At 42.5% G+C, this 21,182-nt stretch overlaps 1 protein-coding gene across 1 annotated transcript in view; it reads left to right on the forward strand.

Annotated features, from left to right (window-relative positions):
- EXOC4 (exocyst complex component 4) overlaps nucleotides 1–21,182 on the forward strand; it is a 579,446-nt gene that overhangs the window by 435,574 nt on the left and 122,690 nt on the right. The gene's annotated exons all lie outside the window — the stretch shown is intronic.

Below are 21,182 nucleotides of genomic sequence, written 5' to 3' on the forward strand. Positions count from 1 at the left end.
GGACACATTCCAGCTTGTCAATATCTCTCTTGAATTGTGGTGCCCAGAATTGGACACAATATTCCAGGTGTGGTCTAACCAAAGCAGAATAGAGGGGTAGCATTACTTCCTTAGATCTAGACACTATGCTCCTATTGGTGCAGGCCAAAATCCCATTGGCTTTTTTTGCCGCCGCATCACATTGTTGGCTCATGTTTAACTTGTTGTCCACGAGGACTCCAAGATCTTTTTCACACGTACTGCTCTCGAGCCAGGCGTCACCCATTCTGTATCTTTGCATTTCATTTTTTCTGCCAAAGTGGAGTATCTTGCATTTGTCACTGTTGAACTTCATTTTGTTAGTTTTGGCCCATCTCTCTAATCTGTCAAGATCGTTTTGAATTCTGCTCCTGTCCTCTGGACTATTGGCTATCCCTCCCAATTTGGTGTCGTCTGCAAACTTGATGATCCTGCCTTCTAGCCCTTCATCTAAGTCGTTAATAAAGATGTTGAACAGGACCGGGCCCAGGACGGAACCCTGCGGCACTCCACTTGTCACTTCTTTCCAAGATGAAGAGGAAGCATTAGTGAGCACTCTCTGTGTTCGTCCACGTAACCAATTACAGATCCACCTCACCGTAGTTTTGCCTAGCCCACATTGGACTAGTTTCCTTGCCAGAAGGTCATGGGGGACCTTGTCGAAGGCCTTACTGAAATCCAGGTACGCTACATCCACGGCATTCCCCGCATCTACCCAGCTTGTAGCTCTATCGAAAAAAGAGATCAGATGAATCTGGCATGACTTGTTTTTGATAAATCCATGTTGACTATTAGCGATGACCGCATTTGTTTCTAAGTGTTTGCAGACCTCTTCCTTAACAATCTTTTCCAGAATCTTGCCCGGTGTCGACGTGAGGCTGACCGGACGGTAGTTGTTTGGGTCATCCTTTTTTCCCTTCTTGAAGATTGGGACCACATTGGCCCTCCTCCAATCTGCTGGAACTTCTCCCGTTCTCCAAGAACTCTCAAAGATGGTTGCCAATGGTTCCGAAATGACTTCCGCTAGTTCCTTCAATACTCTTGGGTGTAGTTGATCTGGCCCTGGGGACTTGAACTCATTAAGAGCGGCCAGGTATTCCTGGACGACTTCTTTCCCAATTTGGGGTTGGATGTCCTCCAATCCCTCATCCACTCTATCTTGCTGAGGTTGAAGACTCTCTTTTTGTGAGAAGACCGAGGCAAAGAAGGCATTAAGTAGTTCTGCCTTTTCCCTATCCCCTGTCAGCATTGCCCCATCTTCTCCGCGAAGAGGTCCTATCGCCTCCTTGTTTTTCCTTTTTCTACTGACATAAGAATAGAAGCCCTTTTTATTGTTTTTAATGTCCCTGGCAAGTCTGAGCTTGTTTTTTGCTTTAGCCTTGCGGACCTTTTCCCTACAAGTGTTGGCTATTTGTTTGAATTCTTCTTTGGTGATTTCTCCCTTTTTCCACTTCTTGTGCATGTCTCTTTTGTGTCTTAGCACAGTTAGAAGTTCTTTGGACATCCATTCTGGCTTCTTTGCACTTGTCCTATTTTTTCTCTTTGTTGGCACGGTTTGCAATTGCGCCTTGAGTATTTCACTCTTGAGAAATTCCCATCCATCCGTAACTCCCTTGTCTTTTAGTATCTGTGTCCACGGAATGCTGCTCAGCGTTTCCTTCATTTTTTGGAAATCAGCTCTCCTAAAGTCCAAAATGCGGGTTTGACTTGTCTTAGTTTCGGCCTTCCTTTGTACCTCAAATTGCAGGAGCACATGGTCACTTGCCCCTAAGGATCCTACCACTTCGACCGCATCGATCAGGTCCTCCGCATTTGTTAGGATGAGATCAAGAGTAGCCAATCCCCTTGTTGCCTCTTCTACCTTCTGGACCATGAAATTGTCTGCAAGGCAAGCGAGGAATTTGTTGGACCTTGTACTCTTGGCCGAGTTTGTTTTCCAGCAGATATCGGGATAGTTGAAATCGCCCATGACTACTACATCTCTTCTCTGTGCCTGTTTGGTCAACTGTTGGCAGAAGACTTCATCAAGTTCTTCCTCCTGGCTTGGGGGTCTGTAGTAGACGCCTACAACAACATCTTTTTGAGTCCCAGTTCCCTTGATTCTTATCCAGATGATTTCAAGCTGGTTTCCCAGATTGCTGTCTTGAATCTCTTCTGCAGCATAAGAGTTTTTGACATATAAGGCTACTCCGCCTCCTCTCCCCTTTGTTCGGTTTCTGTGAAAGAGGTTATACCCCTCGATATCTACATTCCAGCGATAGGAGTCATCCCACCAGGTTTCAGTGATGGCTATGATATCATATTTGTGGTGTTGTGCTAAAAGTTGGAGTTCGTCTTGTTTATTTCCCATGCTCTGTGCATTAGTGTAAAGACATGTGAGCCCCTGAGATCTTCCCTTGAGCTGTTTAATTGGGATTATTGTGCTTTTGGTACTTGGTCCTTGTTGTGTTTGTGCAGCCCTCCGTTTAGCCTTCTGGCGATTCCGAGACATTATGGGTAAAGTAGTGTTCGCAAGGCTGTTGTCCCCCTCCCCCGGTGGACCTAGTTTAAAGTGCGTCTAATGAGGTTTGCGAGTCTGTGAGCAAAAAGGTGTTTTCCTACTTGTGTGAGATGCACCCCATCCCTTGCCAGTAGGCCATCCTCCTGGAATAGCAGGCCATGGTCGAGGAAGCCAAAGCGTTCCTCCTGACACCATTTTCTAAGCCAGTCATTGACCTGTACTATTTTTCTGGCTCTTGTGGGTCCGTGTCTTACAACAGGGAGGAGGGATGAAAAGACCACCTGTACATTACATTCTTTTAGCTTTGCTCCTAGAGCTCGAAAATCATTTGTGATCTTTTGAAACGTATGCCTTGCAGTATCATTGGTTCCTACATGAATCAACAGTCATCCATGCCACGGTCACATCTAGGCTGGACTATTGTAACGCCTTGTATGTTGGCCTTCCTATTTCTATGACCCGAAAGCTCCGTATTGTCCAGAATGCTGCAGCCACGTTACTCACAAAAACGCCCATGAAATGCCATATAACACCAGTGCTGCGGCATCTACACTGGCTCCCAATTGAGTATCGTGGTTTGTATAAGATGCTGGCCCTGACCTTTAAAACTTTACATGGCCAGGGTCCATTGTATCTTAGAGACCGTTTCTCCTTCTACCATCATCGGAGGTCGCCACGACCATCCCAACGCGATTTGCTCTATATACCGGGTCCTAGGGAAGTGCACTTGGAAAGCACCAGACGCAGGGCTTTTTCTATTTCTGCCCCTGCCTTATGGACTTCCTTGCCTCCCTCTTTGAGATGAGCCATGCGTGACTTAGGGCATTTTATCCTAGCACTTAAGACCTGGCTTTTTAGTAGAGCATTTGATCCATGTTAATTTTAATATTTGTATGTATGTGTTTTATCCTGTATAATTTCTGCAATGTAAATCACCTGGAGCATCTTGGATGGAGGGCGATTAATAAATAATTAAAGATGATGATGATGATGATGATGATGATGATGATGATGATGAGGTATCCTCAAAGGTTTTGAGGTTTGTTGGAAACTAGGAAAATTGGGTTTATATATCTGTGGAGGGTGGGAGAAAGAGCTCTTGTCTACTTGAGGTAGGCATGAATGTTTCCATGGGCCACCTTGATTAGCATTTGATGGCCTGATAGTTTTTAGGTATGGCTTGTTACTGCCTGGGAAATTCCTTTGTTGAGAGGTGATTAGGTGTTCTTGATTGTTTCTTGTCTGAAGTTCCCCTGTGTTTGAGTTTTTTTTTATTTACTGTTACAATTTTAGAGTTTTTTAGTACTGGTAGCCAGATTGTGTTCATTTTCATGGTTTCCTCCTTTCTGTTGAAATTGTCTACATGCTTCTTGTGGATTTTAATGGCTTCTCTTTGTAGCTTGACATGGTGGTTGTTAGAGTGATCCAGCATTTCTGTGTTCTCAGATAATGTGCTGTGTCCAGTTTGGTTCATCAAGTGCTCTGCTATGGCTGACTCCTCTGGTTGAAGTAGTCTGCAGTGCCTTTCATTTTCCTTGATTCGTGTTTGGGCAATGCTGTGTTTGGTGGTCCCTATGTAGCCCAAACACGAATACATTTTCAGTCTATATGTTTGTATAGATTCAAGAGCCACAAGGGATGTTTTCGCTTTCTGGATTAAATTCTGAAAAGTTGCAGCCTCAAGCCATTGTACGTTTAACAACCTTGATCCATATCTTGTCAGTCCTACTATAGCTTGCTAGATTTCTTACCCATTCTGTAGTTCTTTCTGTCCGTGGCCTTTAGTGATATTGGGCTCCGGTGCCCATTGGTTTGGGCCAGAGAAATGATGGAAGTTGTAGTTTGATTTATTTATTTATTATTTATACCCCACCCAAGGGGGACTCAAGGCGGCTTACAATCACACCACCATGGTGCTTTACATACAAACATCAATTAAAAGCATACATTATAAATGAAACATAATAATCATAGTTTAAAAATACATTCAATAAATCACGTCATCCAGCATTCCGAGGTCAGTACATATTTCCATAATAAATATTCCTGCGGTGCTCTAGCTTTAAAATGCCTGAGCCAGGTTTTGACTCTATTTCGAAACACCAGGAGGGAGGGGAATGTCCTGATATAACTAGGGAGGGAGTTCCATGACTGAAGGGCCACTACTGAGAAGGCCCTGTCTCTTGTCCCCACCAACCACGCTTACGATGAAGGTGGGACCGAGAGCAGGGCCTCCCCAGATGATCTTAGCCTACGAAATGGTTCATAGGAGGAGATACGTTTGGACAGGTAGGCTGACCTGGAACCATTTAGGGCTTTATAGGCTAAAGCCAGCACTTTGAATTGTGCTTGGTACAGATTGGCAGCCAGTGGAGCTGACGCAGCAGGGGGGTGGTACACTCCCTGTACACCACTCTGGTGAGCAACCTGGCTGGCGCCCACTGGACCAGTTGAAGCTTCTGAGCAGTCTTCAAAGGCAACCCCATGTAGAGCGCATTGCAGTAATCTAAGCAGGATGTAACTGGAGTGTGGACCACCGTGGCCAAGTCATAACATCTAAATGTTCGTGAGTTCTCCTTCCCCATTATATGGATAAGATCCTCCCTTAATTCATGTCTCCTTTCATTACCTAAGTAAAGCTTGGAAATTTCAGCTAGTTCAGCGGGCGGCAGCCAGGATGTTAACTGGTGCTCCTGTTAACTGGTGCTCCTTACAGAGAGAGGTCAAGGAGGTCCCAATTCAAGGTGCAGGTGCTCACCTACAAAGCCCTAAACGGTTTGGGTCCTGCCTACCTGTGTGACCACATCTCCGTTTATGAACCCGCACACTCCCTTCGATAATCTGGAGAGGCCCTGCTCACGATCTCACCTGCGTTGCAGGCGCGTTTGGTGGGGACAAGGGACAGGGCCTTCTCTGTGGTGGCCCCCCCCCCCCCGACTCTGGAACTCTCTCCCCAAGGACATCAGACAAGCCCCAACATTGGCAGTCTTCAGGAAGAGTCTGAAGACCTGGCTGTTCCAGTTTGCTTTCCCAGAATAGGAAACTCCTGGCATCAAGTCCCAAATGCACTTTGTTAGAGATTCAGGATTATCTGACATTGCGCCTACCTCCAAATACCTCTACATATTACCTGTCAAGTTCAGCACATTTAAATTTTGTCTATTACAAAGGTTTTAAATTGCATCACGGTGTCATTGTTTTACTGTTTTATTGTTTGCTTGAGGTTCATTATTTGCTTATGAGTTTTATTTTATTTTTTTATGAGTTTTATTGTGTATTGTATGTTGTTGTTGTCGGCAGCCTTGGTCTTTGTAAGCCGCATCGAGTCCTTCGGGAGATTTTGCGGGGTATAAATAAAGTTAATAATAATAATAATAATAATAATAATAATAATAAAGGAAGTCACACCAGGAAAGATACTTGCATACTTCCTGGAGATTTTTTTTTAGGCCATAAAAATCTCCAGGAAGTATGCAAAGAACGAGGAAGTACTTCATCAGTGTCACAAACGGACGGTGAAGTGACAGCTCCCCTGGTGGCCAGAAGCTGAAAAGTTAAATAGCCTCTGAGTGTGTGTCTATATATGTTGTGTGTCTATGGCATTGAATGTTTGCCATGTATTTGTACATTGTAATCCGCCCTGAGTCCCCTGCAGGGTGAGAAGGGTGGAATATAAATACTGTATATATATTGTCGAAGGCTTTCATGGCTGGAATCACTAGGTTCTTTTTGGTTTTTTCGGGCTATAGAGCCATGTTCTAGAGGCATTTCTCCTGACGTTTCGCCTGCATCTATGGCAAGCATCCTCAGAGGTACCTCTGAGGATGCTTGCCATAGATGCAGGCGAAACGTCAGGAGAAATGCCTCTAGAACATGGCTCTATAGCCCGAAAAAACCAAAAAGAACCTACTGTATATATAAATACTGTAAATAAATACCATTGGTATCATTTGATTCAGTAAATTGTTTTGTTAGTCTAAATCTTGTTCTCATCACAAGACCACAAAGGAAACCCTAGTTCTGCCTCCTTATTCATAACTCAGTCTACAGTAAGAGATCAGAAACTCTTCTCTTGCAATCCCTCGGTTGACAGTTGTCAAAATATTTAGTAATCTTACCTGGAAAACGTCTTTGCTGTGAGAGGTGTTTGTTGAACCAAGGATTAGCATCCCAAATTGTGCCATAAAGAAGATGCTATTTCATATTCCTAGCAAGGCCAGTAGGGAAATACTGTCACATCAAAGATCCATCTGGCCCAGCATCCCGCTTTCATCAGCCTTAAGACGTGTTGACAGCCCCTTCCCTTTTATTTCCTTGATTCACATTTCTTTTACATTACTGTCCTTTGGTTGAACACAAGGCAAATAATTATCACTTCACCACCACTATTCCTCTGAATCTGATAAGACTTCCATCGTAACGCTTCCACTTCAACAACAAGGAGTAGGAATACAGCTGAACATTCAGAAAGCAAAAAATAATGGGTCCAGACGAATGTATATTGTGTTAAAGTGAATGAGGAAGACTTCAAAATAGGTGAATATTTTTCTATCCCTTAGCTTAGTCTATATATATATAAATGCTCTGTGCATAATGAGTACCTTAAAAACAAAAGAACCAATGAACGAAATCACACCAAATTTGGCAACAAAACGTCTCACAACATAAGGAGTGACCATCACTCAAAATTTTATTATTTTGTAATTTGGGAGTTGTAGTTGCTGGGATTTATAGTTCACCTGCAATCAAAGAGCATTCCGAACTCCACCAATGGTGGAATTGAACCAGATTTGGAACACAGGACTCCCATGACCAACAGAAAACACTGGAAGGGTTTGGTGGACATTGACTTTGAGTTTGGGAGTTGTAGTTCACCTACATCCAGAGAGCACTGTGGACTCAAACAATGATGGATCTGGACCAATCTTGCCATGAATACACAATATGCCCTAATGTGAACACTGGTGGAGTTTGGGGGAAATAGACCTTTGGGAGTTGTAGTAGCCGGGATGTATAGTTCACCTACAGTCAAAGAGCATTCTGAACCCCACCAATGATGGAATTGAACCAAACTTGGCACATAGAACTTCCATGACCAACAGAAAATACTGGAAGGGTTTGGTGGGCAGTGTCCTTTGGTTTTGGAGTTGTAGTTCACCTACATCCAGAGGCCCTGCTCTTGGTCCTGCCTTTGTCACAAGTACGTCTGGTGGGAATGAGGGACAGGGCCTTCTCGGTGGTGGCCCCTCGGCTATGGAACGCCCTCCCTAAAGAGATTACATCAGCTTCTTTCCTGTTAACATTTTAGAAAAAGCTCAAGACATGTCAAATTTTCACACCATATAGCCACAGTTTTCCAACAGACCTCACAACCTCTGAGGATGCCTGCCATAGATGCAGGCGAAACGTCAGGAGAGAATGCTTCTAGAACAGGTCCATATAGCTCAAAAAACCTACAACCCAGTGATTCCGGCCATGAAAGCCTTTGACAATAACCTTGTTCATTCGTAGCTGGGCACAGCTGTTTGCCTTAGATGGATTTTCCCTCTGTCTTTAAAGTGCAATATTGCTCAGTGCCATTGGGCCACATTTCTTTGCCAATTCAATAATGAGCCTGATTAAGGTTCAAATGATACTTGGCTTAGATATGGCTTAGCATAAAATAAAAGGTGAACCTTGCATTTGGCAAATTCGTATCAACTGCCATTTTTCTTTTCTATGCTTCCAAACATCTGGTTGAACTTTTACACATCTCAATTAAAGGTTTGGAAAGTATTCACTATGGTGGAAACCTGAATAACTGGGAGAAAAATAGAATCCTAATACTTGTGGAGTCAACCATTTTCCCAACTTCTCCCCAAAGAGGAAAAATCCTATCAAGTCCTATTCTTTGTAGATATATCTTGGCTCAATCTCCTAGCTTTCGAAATGTAACTTAAAAGGTCTGGTTCATTATCAAGATGTCGGATTTTCGGGTCTGAAAGGCAAGCTTACAGATGCCATACATACATAAATAAAATTAACAGCAACAATTCCCAAGGTGAGCAAACGAACCATCTGACTACAGAAGGTTAGAACCTGACATCAGATTCTCGTGACAACTTTTGACAAGGTAAAGCCACCAGATGGTACCTTTTCCCCATTAGTGTTCCATGCTCAACTTTTGTCTGGCATGTATGTTTGTCTTTTATTACCAAATCTTACAGAAATATTAGTTTGAGGGATGACTTTCAATGAGAAAATGTACAGTTTTTGATGCCTAAATATAAAATTATGTGCTTTAAATGTATTTATTTAGAGCAGTGGTTCTCAACCTTCCCAATGCCAAGACCCCATAATAAAGTTCCTCATGTTGTGGTAACCCCCAACCATAAAATTATTTGTGTTGCTACTTCATAACTGTAATTTTCCTACTGTTATGAATTGCAATGTAAATGTCTGATACGCAGGATGTATTTCCATTCTACTGGACCAAATATGAGACAAATACCCAATATGCCCAAATGTGAATACTGGTGGGGTTTTGGGGGATTGATTTTGTCCTTTGGGAGTTGTAGTTGCTGGGATTTACAGTTCACCTGCAATCAAAGAGCATTCTGAACCTCACCAACGATAGAATTGGCCCAAATTTCCCACACAGAACTCCCATGACCAACAGAAAACACTGGAAGGTTTTGATGGGCATTGACCTTGAGTTTTGGAGTTGTAGTTCACCTACATCCAGAGAGCATTGTGGACTTAAAACATGATGGATCTGAACCAACTTGGCACAAATACTCAATATGCCAAAATGTGAACACTCGTGGAGTTTGGGGGAAATAGACCTTGACATTTGGAAGTTATGGTTGCTGGGATTTCTAGTTCACCTACAATCAAAGAGCATTCCGAACCTCACCAACGATAGAATTGGGCCAAACTTCCCACACAGAACTCCCAGGACCAACAGAAAATACTGTGTTTTCTGATGGTCTTTGGCGACCCCTCTGACACCCCCTCGTGACCCCCCAGGGGTCCCGACCCCCAGGTTGAGAAACACTGATTTAGAGTATTTATATACTGCTTTTCTCACCCCTATATCATCTCAGAGTGTTGTGATGCTCAAATAAAGCCGAATTCTGTTCTTGATCAGCCTAAGCCCTATTGCACTGCATACTTCAGATATTCTGCTTCAACTTGTATTTTTACAGCCTTCCTTCCCCATTGTCCTGGTGCCGAAACTGCTATTTAGAAACACTCTTCCAACTATACAGAAAAAGGGAAAGGAGGAATTAGTTGGATACGAAAAGACTTCGCTTCTTTATCAGAGGCTTTATTAACAGAGATGTGCTTGATGTGATTTCGCTTTTGGCCTATTTTTAGGCATTTGGAAGAGATTCAGAAGCAGTGGGAGATGATTGTAGCGATGCTGCTCCATGATTTTGAATGATAATTGGGCAAAATGATCTGTGGCAGGTCTTTTATGGACTTCTATGAAGCTGCAGTAAGAGGTTAGAGGGCTGCACGAATCCTCCTGACCACCTTTTGCCCACCTACATTTTGAGAGAATATAAATTAGGACAGTCAGATACAAAAGTTGACTTCAGTTTGCGGTTGGGTTTTTTTTTGGGGGGGGGGGGGGTAGAGGGGTTGCTTTATAATATTTTGACAGTCAACTAGGGTTTTATTTGCAGACCCGTTTTGCTATTTTAATCACCTTCCTCTAGATGTGTCCCACCATGTCAGTGTCCTTCTTCAACTCTGGTGTCCAGAACTGGAAACAACAATCCAAACAAGTTTCTTTAATTCTAGTGCCAGATATACAATGATTAGTTCACCTCTCTGATGCTTTGAGACACTCCTTTCAACATTTAGCCCTCCACATCCACTAGGGTTAGGTGCACAGGACCCTTTGTGATTTTATTTTACCAGAGAGAATATTCTTCAAATTCTGCAGCACTGCTGGTCACAGCTGACCTCCAACTGGAGCGCTCAAGGGCCAGGGCTTCCCCGTTCTCAGTGTCTATGCCACAGTTTTTGAGGTTGGTTTTGAGCCCATCTTTAAATCTCTTTTCCTGTCCACCAACATTCCTTTTTCCGTTCTTGAATTCGGAGTAGAGCAACTGCTTTGAGAGATGGTGGTTGGGCATCCAGACAACGTGGCTGGTCCAGCGGAGTTGATGGCAGAGGACCATCGCTTCAGTGCTGATGGTCTTTGCTTCTTCCAGCACGCTGACATTTGTCCGCCTGTCTTACCAAGAGATTTGCAGGATTTTCCGTAGGCTGCACTGATGGAATTGTTCCAGGAGTTGCATGTGACGTCTGTAGACAGTCCACGTTTCGCAGGCATATAGCAGGGTTGGGAGGACAATAGCTTTATAAACAAGCCCCTTGGTCTCCCTACGGATGTCCCGGTCCTCAAACACTCTCTGCTTCATTCGGAAAAATGCTGCACTCGCATGTTCATGATCCTGTGGTCAACAGTATAGAAGCTGAACATAGAATCTAAAGTTTCCTAGATATGTGTTCTAGATCTAGAACTGTTCATAGTTTCTAGAGATGTGCTCTCTCTAGAAATCTCAAGATCATTGGTTTTCAACCTGTGTGTCCCCAGATGTTATGGCCTTCAACTCCCAGAAATCCTAACCACTAGTAAACTGGCTGGGATTTCTGGGAGTTGTGGGTCAAATCTGGGGACCCACAGGTGAAGAACCACTGATCTAGATCCTCCACTTTGACAATTTCAATGAAATCTGTGAGTACTCAAATCCACAAAAAACAATTTGGCAAATGCGGAGACCCAACTGTATGTGAATAAGCCGAATTACCAAGGCAACCTTCATTCCTCCATCCCAGAGATGTGCCTGTGTGCTAAGCGGGGGGCCACAGAGGACATTAGATCTCAATTATAATCCTGTTGGTATGCGGGGCTCCACTGATGCATGCACCCTCCGGCATTTGCCCTCTGGAGCTTTCCGATGCCTAACACCTGATTACATTGATTCCTGCCCCCCCCCCCCCCCTTTGCTGTGCATAAGCGGCTAATCAGTCAGCTGAACGATAATGAAAGATCTCGCCATCTGTCTGCTTTATTTAATGGAGTGTCAGCACATCCCAAATAGGAAATAATTGGATTGACAGACACACAGTCAGTTATTAGACTGTTTGTTATCTGATTAGAAAAGGGGGGGGGGGGGCTGAGATGAAGGGGGAGAGGGGGACCAGCCGCCAGGGGAGCGGACGACGGAGATTGACTTGATCTGATTGTGTCTGACATTCAGTGCATGGGTGGTCTGCCAGGGAGGTATGTGCCATTTGGAAGTTCCTGGCCAATGGTCAGTTTGCTTGGAGTTGGCATTTCTTCTAAATGCTCAGTTGCATTCCATGCCATTTGCAGTGGGCTGTAATTAAAGGTTAATTGCATTAAAATGGGCCCCATTCATAAAGTTCTTGCTGGGCCTGATGTGTTAAAACGGAGTCCTTAAAAAAGATAAATTGTTTAGGCGTCTTACTTCTTTCTCCCTGCTAGAAGCTATTTGAATGTTGTGATAACAACATTTCACTAGTTAATAAAACCAAACTTGCCAGATTGGAACTATGCCATGTGTATGGGAAGTCTTACGCATAGGGAAGTTTTTCATCACTTCTGCTTCCATTTCCTAAAAGCTTGGCAAAATGACATCCCTTTCTAGAATACATACAAAAGCAACCTGAGGATGTCTATCCTCCCCAATGTTTTATATCCCTAACCAATTGAATGATGATATTGTGTATTACAGGAACAACATTCAGAAGTAGTCATGTTGGCTATTTGGGATGTGCATTTGGAGTTAACCTTGACCCATTTCATGTCCCGGTTTTCGATGGTGGCCCTGATCCATTTTTTGGGAGCCTCCTGAAATCAGGAAAGCAAATACCCGTTTTCGCTCTAGGGTGCTGAAAGATCGGTTTTCCATTGGCTCCCCAGTCTCCTCGTCATTTTATTTACTTACTTACTTACTTACTTACTTCATTTGTATATCGCTCTTCTTAGCCCTTAGGCGACTCAGAGCAGTTAACAACAATTCAGCAGTATACATAGTACAGCCAATAGGCCTTTAAAAACAATAACATCACAAATCAATAAACATAACATCAATACAACATTACATCAGTATAGCAAATCCATCAGGTCTCATCACTAGAGTCAGTATCCAAACTCGTTATCCATTATTCCATGTTCCAATAATCAATCAATCAATCACACTGCTTAGCCAAATGCCTGTTCAAACATCCAGGTCTTCAATTTCCTCCAAAATACCAGTAAGGAGGGGGCCGATCTAATATCTGCAGGGAGAGCATTCCACAGCCGGGGGGCCACCACTGAGAAGGTTTCTGAGCCTGCATGCTACACACTCACTCTTTCCAAGGCAAGGAGTTATGGAGTACCACATGCTCATGAAAAGCTATCGAGGAGCCAAGATCGGCTTCTGCTTGCTTTCGTGTTGAGCTGATTTTTGTACCGGGAGGGTCCTTCTCATTATGTGCTCCCAAAGGTTCCACATACAACTCCATTGGCTATGAAAAAAAGAACTAAATCCACAATCCATAAAAAAGTGTATTACAGCTACCTTTAACATTAATTTAGTTCCATGATTCCCAAACTTTGTCCTGTGGCTGTTTTGAACTTCAGTTCCCAGAAGCTTGGTCAACAGTTGAGAATGCTTGGACCCGAAGTCCACAACGTCTGGAGATTTAGTTAATACTAGCTGTCCCCTGCCACGCATTGCTGTGGCCCAGTCTAGTGATCAGGAAAATAAAGTAATGAAAAAATGTTGGTTTCTAATATATGTCTTCATGCTTATGGGTAAACAGTATTTCTTGCTGTTTCTTTGTCAGTGTTGATGTGGAGAGTGTCTGGTTTGCCTTCTCTGGAACATGCAACATATCATTGTCCTTCTTTAAGGGTCCCTTTCAAATCTATGATACTATATCTGTGTGTGTGTGAATCATACTTATCTATATCTATGACTGGATGGCTCTTTGTCAGGAGGACTTTGATTATGTTTTCTTGCCCTGGTGAAGGTAGTTGGACTCGATGGCCTTAAGTAATTTCTGTTGGTCATTGGGGAAGTTCGCCCAATTCTCTTGTTCGTGGGGTTCAGAATGCTCTTTAATTATAGGTGAACTGTGAATCCCAGTGCCTACAACTCCCACATGTCAAGGTCTATTTCCCCCAAACTCCATCTGTGTCCATATTTGGGTGTATTGAGTGGTTGTACCAAGTTTGGTCCAGATCCATCATTGTTTGAGTCCACAGTGCTCTCTGGATGTATGTGAACTACAACTCCCAAACTCAAGGTCAATGCCCACCAAATACTTCTATTATTTTCTGTTCGTCATGGGAGTTCTGTGTGCCAAGTTTGGTTCAATTCCATCATTGATGGAGTTCAGAATGCTCTTTGATTGCAGGCGAACTATAAATCCCAGCAACTACAACTCCCAAATGACAAAATCATAATTTTTTGAGTGATGGTCACTCCTTGTGTTGTGAGACGTTTTGTTGCCAAATTTGGTGTGATTTCGTTCATTGGTTCTTTTGTTTTTAAGGTACTCATTATGCACAGAGCATTTATATATATATGGATAGATTATTGTCAGATAAATTTAATGGTCTGGATTATTGTTAGTTATAAACATTTGGTAATGCTGGTGATGTTGGTCGTCTTCACTTTTGTCATTTTACAGCAATGATTATCTGTCTATCCTGAATAAACAATATTATGCAGGGTGGGTGGGTGGGTGGTATTTGTATTTTAAGCCACATTAATAAAAGTGTTTGAGGAAATTGTTATTTATTATTATTTCACTCCAGTTTCATAGGAAACTGTGTTTTCTGCACAGGTAACTTCATGTGTGAATACTGAGGGGGAAACTGTGAAAAATTTTCAGTCATTATGACTCTTCCCAAAAGGGTTTCCAGACTGTTGGGAAACCCATTTTTCAGTTGAGAAATGGGAATGAATAGAGACTATTCTTTGAATGTCTATCGAGTGGTTCCTCTTAGAAATGTCTGTTGACAGGAATGCACTTAGAGGTAAGAGCAGTTAAGTTTGCAGACGACACCAAATTGGGAGGGAGAGCCAATACTCCAGAGGACAGGAGCAGGATTCAAAACGATCTTGACAGATTAGAGAGATGGGTCAAAACTAACAAAATGAAGTTCAACAGTGACAAATGCAAGATACTCCACTTGGGCAGAAAAAATGAAATGCAAAGATATAGAATGGGGGACGCCTGGGTCGAGATCAGTACGTGTGAAAAAGATCTTGGAGTCCTCGTGGACAACAAGTTAAACATGAGCCAGGAATGTAACGTGGCGGCAAAAAAAGCCAATGGGATTTTGGCCTGCATCAATAGGAGCATAGTGTCTAGATCTAGGGAAGTCATGCTCCCCATGCTCTATTCTGCCTTGGTTAGACCACACCTGGAATATTGTGTCCAATTCTGGGCACCACAATTCAAGAGAGATATTTTCAAGCTGGAATGTGTCCAGAGGAGGGCGACTAAAATGATCAAGGGTCTGGAGAACAAGCCCTATGAGGAGCGGCTTAAGAAGCTGGGCATGTTTAGCCTGAAGAAGAGAAGGCTGAGAGGAGATATGATAAGAGCCATGTATAAATATGTGAGAGGAAGCCACAGGGAGGAGGGAGCAAGCTTGTTTTCTGCTTCCTTGGAGACTAGGATGCAATGGAACAATGGCTTCAAACTACAAGAGAGGATATTCCATCTGAACATGAGGAAGAACTTCCTGACTGTGAGAGCCATTCAGCAGTGGAACTCTCTGCCCCGGAGTGTGGTGGAGGCTCCTTCTTTGGAAGCTTTTAAACAGGGGCTGGATGGCCAGCTGTCAGGGGTGATTTGAATGCAATATTCCTGCTTCTTGGCAGAATGGGGTTGGACTGGATGGCCCATGAGGTCTCTTCCAACTCTTTGATTCTATGATTCTATGAAATGCCCTCATTGATATTTTCTTTGTTTGCCCACCATTGGTGTTGGATCTTCTGTTTCACCCTTGGTGCCTCTAACTTAAAGCGCATCTGCTACCCAAGGGATTCAGCGATGGTGCAGATGGCGATTTATCTCTTGACTGGGGAGGGAGGGAAGGAGGCAGCAATGGAAACGGTGCTGCATGGGAAATATCCAGGTTGGACCTTGCTCCCATTTGCAAGGCACTGATTTCACTCTGCAGGCTCCATTACTTCTGTAATGAAGCTGCCTCCAACCCTACTTTCAAAGAGTCTTAAGAGGAATGCTGCGTAAATGGAAGCCATTTGTGCCAGCACCTGGGCCACAGCTTCTTAATGACAGTTTCCTCTGGTTGGAGAAGTGGACCGAAAACTAGCTTTACCAAGAGCCAATTCCTTCTTTTTTATGAAGTCCTTTCATCCTTCAGTGCCCGTGCTTGACTCTCATTAAGGCTAATGGAAACGGATTGAGTGTACGGACAGGGGAATTGTTCTGTCTGGTGATAACGTCGGGTAGGGGAGATGTAGAATTGGGCTGCAGGTAAGTGAGCTAATGGGACTGGAATATTTAGTAGTGCCACAGAAAAAGCTTGGTTCAGGCCAAGAAGATAATGGCCGTTCTTGAGCATTTTGTGATTACAATCTGTTCATTTTTCCGTTGGATTGAGGTAGTAGAGCTCCTTACTGACCAAGAATGGCCTTGCGGCTCTTAACAAAGACCGACAAGCCTTTTTCACAGCTTGGGTAAGCCAATTGCTACTTAGCTCCTCCTCTTCGAAGAGATACACAATCGGGTGACCTTCCATTATCTTGGCCAATTTGCACCATTGTACGTTCTAGTAAGTGTTATTACCAGTTTCGAACCATCTGATATGCTTACTGTAAGAACGTAAGAGCTCTGCTGAATCAGATCAACGTGCAATCTGGTTCCGCATTTAGTTTCCTGCAGTGGCAACCAGATATTTATTTATTTAGATGCCTTAGACAACAATGTTTGCAGTTAATGTTTTGAACTTTGCACATCTCCCTCTTTCGTCCACAGCTCTATCTTTCTTTTCCCTCCTTATCTCTTGGACTGTGATCTATTCTGTTCCAAAACTAATTCTCACAGAAGGGCTCTCTCTATTTTATCATCATACGGAGCTCAGCAGAATTCTAAGCATTTAGCAAACACGATAATGCCTCACTCTCACTTGCCAGATTCAACAATCTTCTTTAGCAGCTGCAATGGATATATAGGTTTAGGGTGCATGATACAGGATGCCTGCCAAATGTTTTTATTTTGTTGTTAATTACCACCAAGTCAACGTTGGATGGATGACTCTGTGATTGAAGGACCTCCAAGTCACCTTCTGATCCATAGCTTTGCTCAAGTCTTGCAAGACCATGACCTTGGACTCCTCGGTTGAGTCTATCTACCCATTTTCCTCTTTTCCTACTACCTTCCCAAAAGTTTGTTCCAGGAAGTCGTTTGCCCGAACAGTAAAATTTAACCAAATTTAGGGGTTCTTTCTTGGGCAAAATATTTGAGAAATTTTAAAGGCCCTCCCAAAAAAAATTATTCCATTACCATGTTATTGTTAAGCATTTTTATTTGATGTTATAGTCTGTTTTGTATGTACTTTGCTTTATTGTAATTATTTGGGCTTGGCCTCATGTTAGCTGCCTTGAGTTCCTTCGGGGAAATCATGGCGGGATATAAATAAATAATAATAATAATAATTATTATTATTATTATTAGCCATCCACTGTCACGTGTTGCAGTGGCCCAGTCTGTGTATATGTGTTTTGTGTATATGTGTGTGCATATATTTGTATATATGTGCATATATGTGGTTATGTGCATGCGTTGTAATGTATTTTTTGTTTTTTTGCTTTTTAATTCTCTTCCACTGTGTTTTCCAGTGTTTTTTTGAGTGATGGTCACTCATTGGCCTGATAGGTGTGTTGTGTCCAAATTTAGTGTCAATTTGTCCAGTGAATTTTGTGTTTGTTAATCCCACAAATATTTTTATTTATATAGATTATTATTTCTGTATGCACAAAAATGTATCTACAGAAAATTACACTATGATCTCATATTCACAAATTTGATATCCACAGTTTCATTTACAAACGCTCCAAAATACAGTTCTTTCTGGAAGCGTTTGTTGGCCCCCCTGGACCCTCAATTGCTATTCTGTGGTGTTTGCATGGCCCAAGTATAGTCAAAACATAGGGTTTGGTGTTATCCGTGGTTTCAGGTGTCTTGGAACAGATATGGGGATGACACTGTACAGTTGTCCCTCCACATTTGTGGGTTTCAATTTTGCAATTTTATTATTTGTGGATATGATCACTGGCTACTTCATCACACTGGAGAATGAATCCACTTTAAATACAGTTTCTGCCTCCTGCAGAACTCTGGGGTTTGTAGTTTAGTGAGGCTGTTAAAGTCTCCTCCCTAAACTACAAACCCCAGAGTTCTGCAGGAGGCAGCAACCAGATTTAAAGTTGATTCATTCCCTAGTCTGATGAAGCTATATGTTCTCTCTTGGAATCTCTTGATACATCTGTTGGCATTTGTAGACCGTTCAGACTGATTGTATGGTAAACCTCTGGCAAAAATTGCCCATAGAGTTGTGCCAGAGGACCTAGAGATCCCTAGGTAGGTCTTCTTTCAGGTGAAAAAAAAGGAAAGAAATTGATTTATTCATGACTATTACTTTTAGTGGGGGTCTTGTGCTTCTTACCCCACCAAAATGATAAAAAACCACCCTTCCAATGCCTCTGATTTTGAGAAAACTATGCCTCAAGGCAGCAACTGCTGTATTTTACCTATGCAATTTGTGCAATTTAGGCAATTTGCTCAAAAACCATCTTTGCAAATGCAAAAACTCCCTTAATACTGGTGGAAAATTGCTTACTCTTTTCTCAGACGAGAATTGTCCACAGTTTCTCATTCTCACCTGAAACAAGTGAAGACTGACGTTCATAAAGTACAGCGTCTTTCACTGTGTGGATTATCCTCCATTTGGAAACTGCTGGTCTTTCTTTTCCGTCAAAGATTAACCAACATTAAGCTGTGTATTGCAGCCCCATTCAAATCTAACGTATTTTAGTACGTTGAGTTCTTCATATATTATGGGATTTCAACCTGCTTTGCTCTGCATGGGATTATGCCTTTTCTTGTCTTGCTTGCCATTTTTAAAGTAGCACAATGACAGTTTGTATTCTTAAAAACCTCAATGAGCCAAAGCAGTTGAGGTTAGTTACCACTCGGTTTAACTAAAATTGCAATCGCACGTTGCTCCCCAGAGTCCATTTGGTTTTTATGTTCTATGATAGTTTATTGCTGTTAATAACGTGATGCTCAGCCTTGTAGTGGTCAAAGGGATTGGTTTGGAAAGATGGATGAGTTCTACTACAAGGGCTGTCTTGATGCATTACAATTGCCAGACGAATTCTCCTTAAAACCATACCCACTCAAGTCCTTTGCTTACATCTTCCAAAAATTGGTAGCTTTTATATTACGTCTAATAATAATAATAATAATAATAATAATAATAACTTTATGTATACCCCGCCACAATCTCCTCAATGGGGACTCGGGGCAACTTACATGGGGCCAAGTCTTGAAATGCTTCCAGCGTCCCCAAGGTCTCTTCAGACCATCCTAGTCGCCACACTTTCTCAATTTCCTCCCAAATCCTGCTTCTCTCCTTTTCAAGAACACTTTGGAAAGGCACTGCTAACGAAGCATGAAATGTGCATTTAATAAACAACAAAGAAATAGCAGGTAAAACAAGAAATCTAGGCAAAAATGTAAATTCTGAATACAAAAATGACATAATAAGACTCCCCCCTCCCCCCCATATTTTTTAATGCATCCTCAGTCAGGGGACACAACATGGCCTCAAGGAATATTCTTCTTTTGAAAATTAGAACACCTAAATTTAATTATTAACCCATCATTTGGCCATTTATTTATTTATTTAAAGCATTTATATTCTGCCCTTCTCACCTTGAAGGGGACTCAGGGCAGAGCACAACATATAAATAGCAGGCGTTCAGTGCCGGGACATAAAGAGACTATACTCATACATTAACATTAAAACCATTTATCTCGACATTAAAATCCACTGTTTAAAACCGCCTCAATCATCCGCAATGAATCCGGTTGGCATGGTAAGGTTTCCTATCGCTGCTTTATTGTACTGTCCCAAAGGTTTGGTCCCACAGTCAAGTTTTTACCATTCTTCTGTAGGACAGGAGGGAAGGGACTATTTGAAGCTTCTAAGCAGTCTTCAAAGGAAACCCCACGTAGAGTGTGTTTCAGTAGTCTATCCTAGATGTAACAAGAGCATGGACCACCATGGCCATGTCTGACTTCCCAAGGAACAGGCGCAACTGGCGCACAAGTTTTAATTGTCTATCTATACCCTGCTCTTCAACCACAAAGTCTCCCAGCTCACATATTGGTGCCACAGTTCCCACCATCAGCCTTACAATCTTTGACAGTACATCACCCTCAAGTTTGCAATTTAAGACATGATACATGAAGGTAAAAGGAGATGGTTGGGCAAAAATCAAGTACAGCAAGTCTTGGCTACTTTCTTCTCCACTCAGAGATTGGGGCAATGGCTGTGGCAACATAAATGGAGAGGCTCTTATCAAGTGTTGGAGTCAATGCACAATAGGGCTGTGCCTGACTCTTTTCCATCTCCATTAGCAGTCACAGCAGACTTGGGGTGGGGGCTGTCAATGCCTTATCTGCTGTCCCATGCTTCCTCCTCACAATACCCCAAAATGGGTGGCATAAAATGGTAGTTATCCATCAACAAGGCATTGGACTCAAGGGAATAGGTACATGATGGATTATGGCAGTAAAACTAGAATGAACGCTGCTAAAAGGGAGAGCGAAACCCAGGAAATTGGGGAGCTCTCAATAGAGACAAAATGGTTTATCTTTGCATGCAATAAGGTATTTGTCACCAGCTTGCTCTTAAGAGCCATATCTGTTCTACAGTAAGTGATAATACTGTAGCTCAAATCCCCAGGGTCTAGTTTTTCTCCGAATGCCGTGCATTTCTCCTTTTAGTGTCTTCTCGGTAAGCGTGCCTTCAGTAGCAGATGATTTCTGGTGCATCCAGTATTGTAGGTGTCTTATGTTTATTATACTTATATATGTTTAATCGTCAGCATCCTCTGACGCTTCCAGAGCATCCGTGAGATTAGTTTAGATCCAACAAAGGTGTGCAAGGGGGACAGTGGGGAAACCTGCAGCAATAAAGAGGCTCCGCTCACATCCTTATTTATTATAACATCCCTAAGCTGCACTTTCACACTTTAAAGCTTTTCAGGACAATGCGCAGAAACCATAATGGAAGCAATACACTCTGTTACAATATAAAGAGTTTTCTAGGTCCTCCATCCAATTCTATGGTATATTTGTTTACTTATTTATTTATTTATAGTATTTATATGCCACCCTTCTCACCCCAAAGGGGACTCAGAGCGGCTTTACAGGAGAAACATACGGCAAACATTCAATGCCAATTTACAATGAATAAGGACACCAAACACAAAGGGCACACAACACAAACAGAGGTAAAGGCACTTTTTCCTATCTTACTTCTGGCATCTTGTAGGCTGTGCTCAACTCCGGCCACAGGGAGGTGCTGTTGCTTCATTTTCCATGC

This window comes from Anolis sagrei, chromosome 5, assembly GCF_037176765.1.
Source record: "Anolis sagrei isolate rAnoSag1 chromosome 5, rAnoSag1.mat, whole genome shotgun sequence".
Lineage (NCBI taxonomy): Eukaryota > Metazoa > Chordata > Lepidosauria > Squamata > Dactyloidae > Anolis > Anolis sagrei.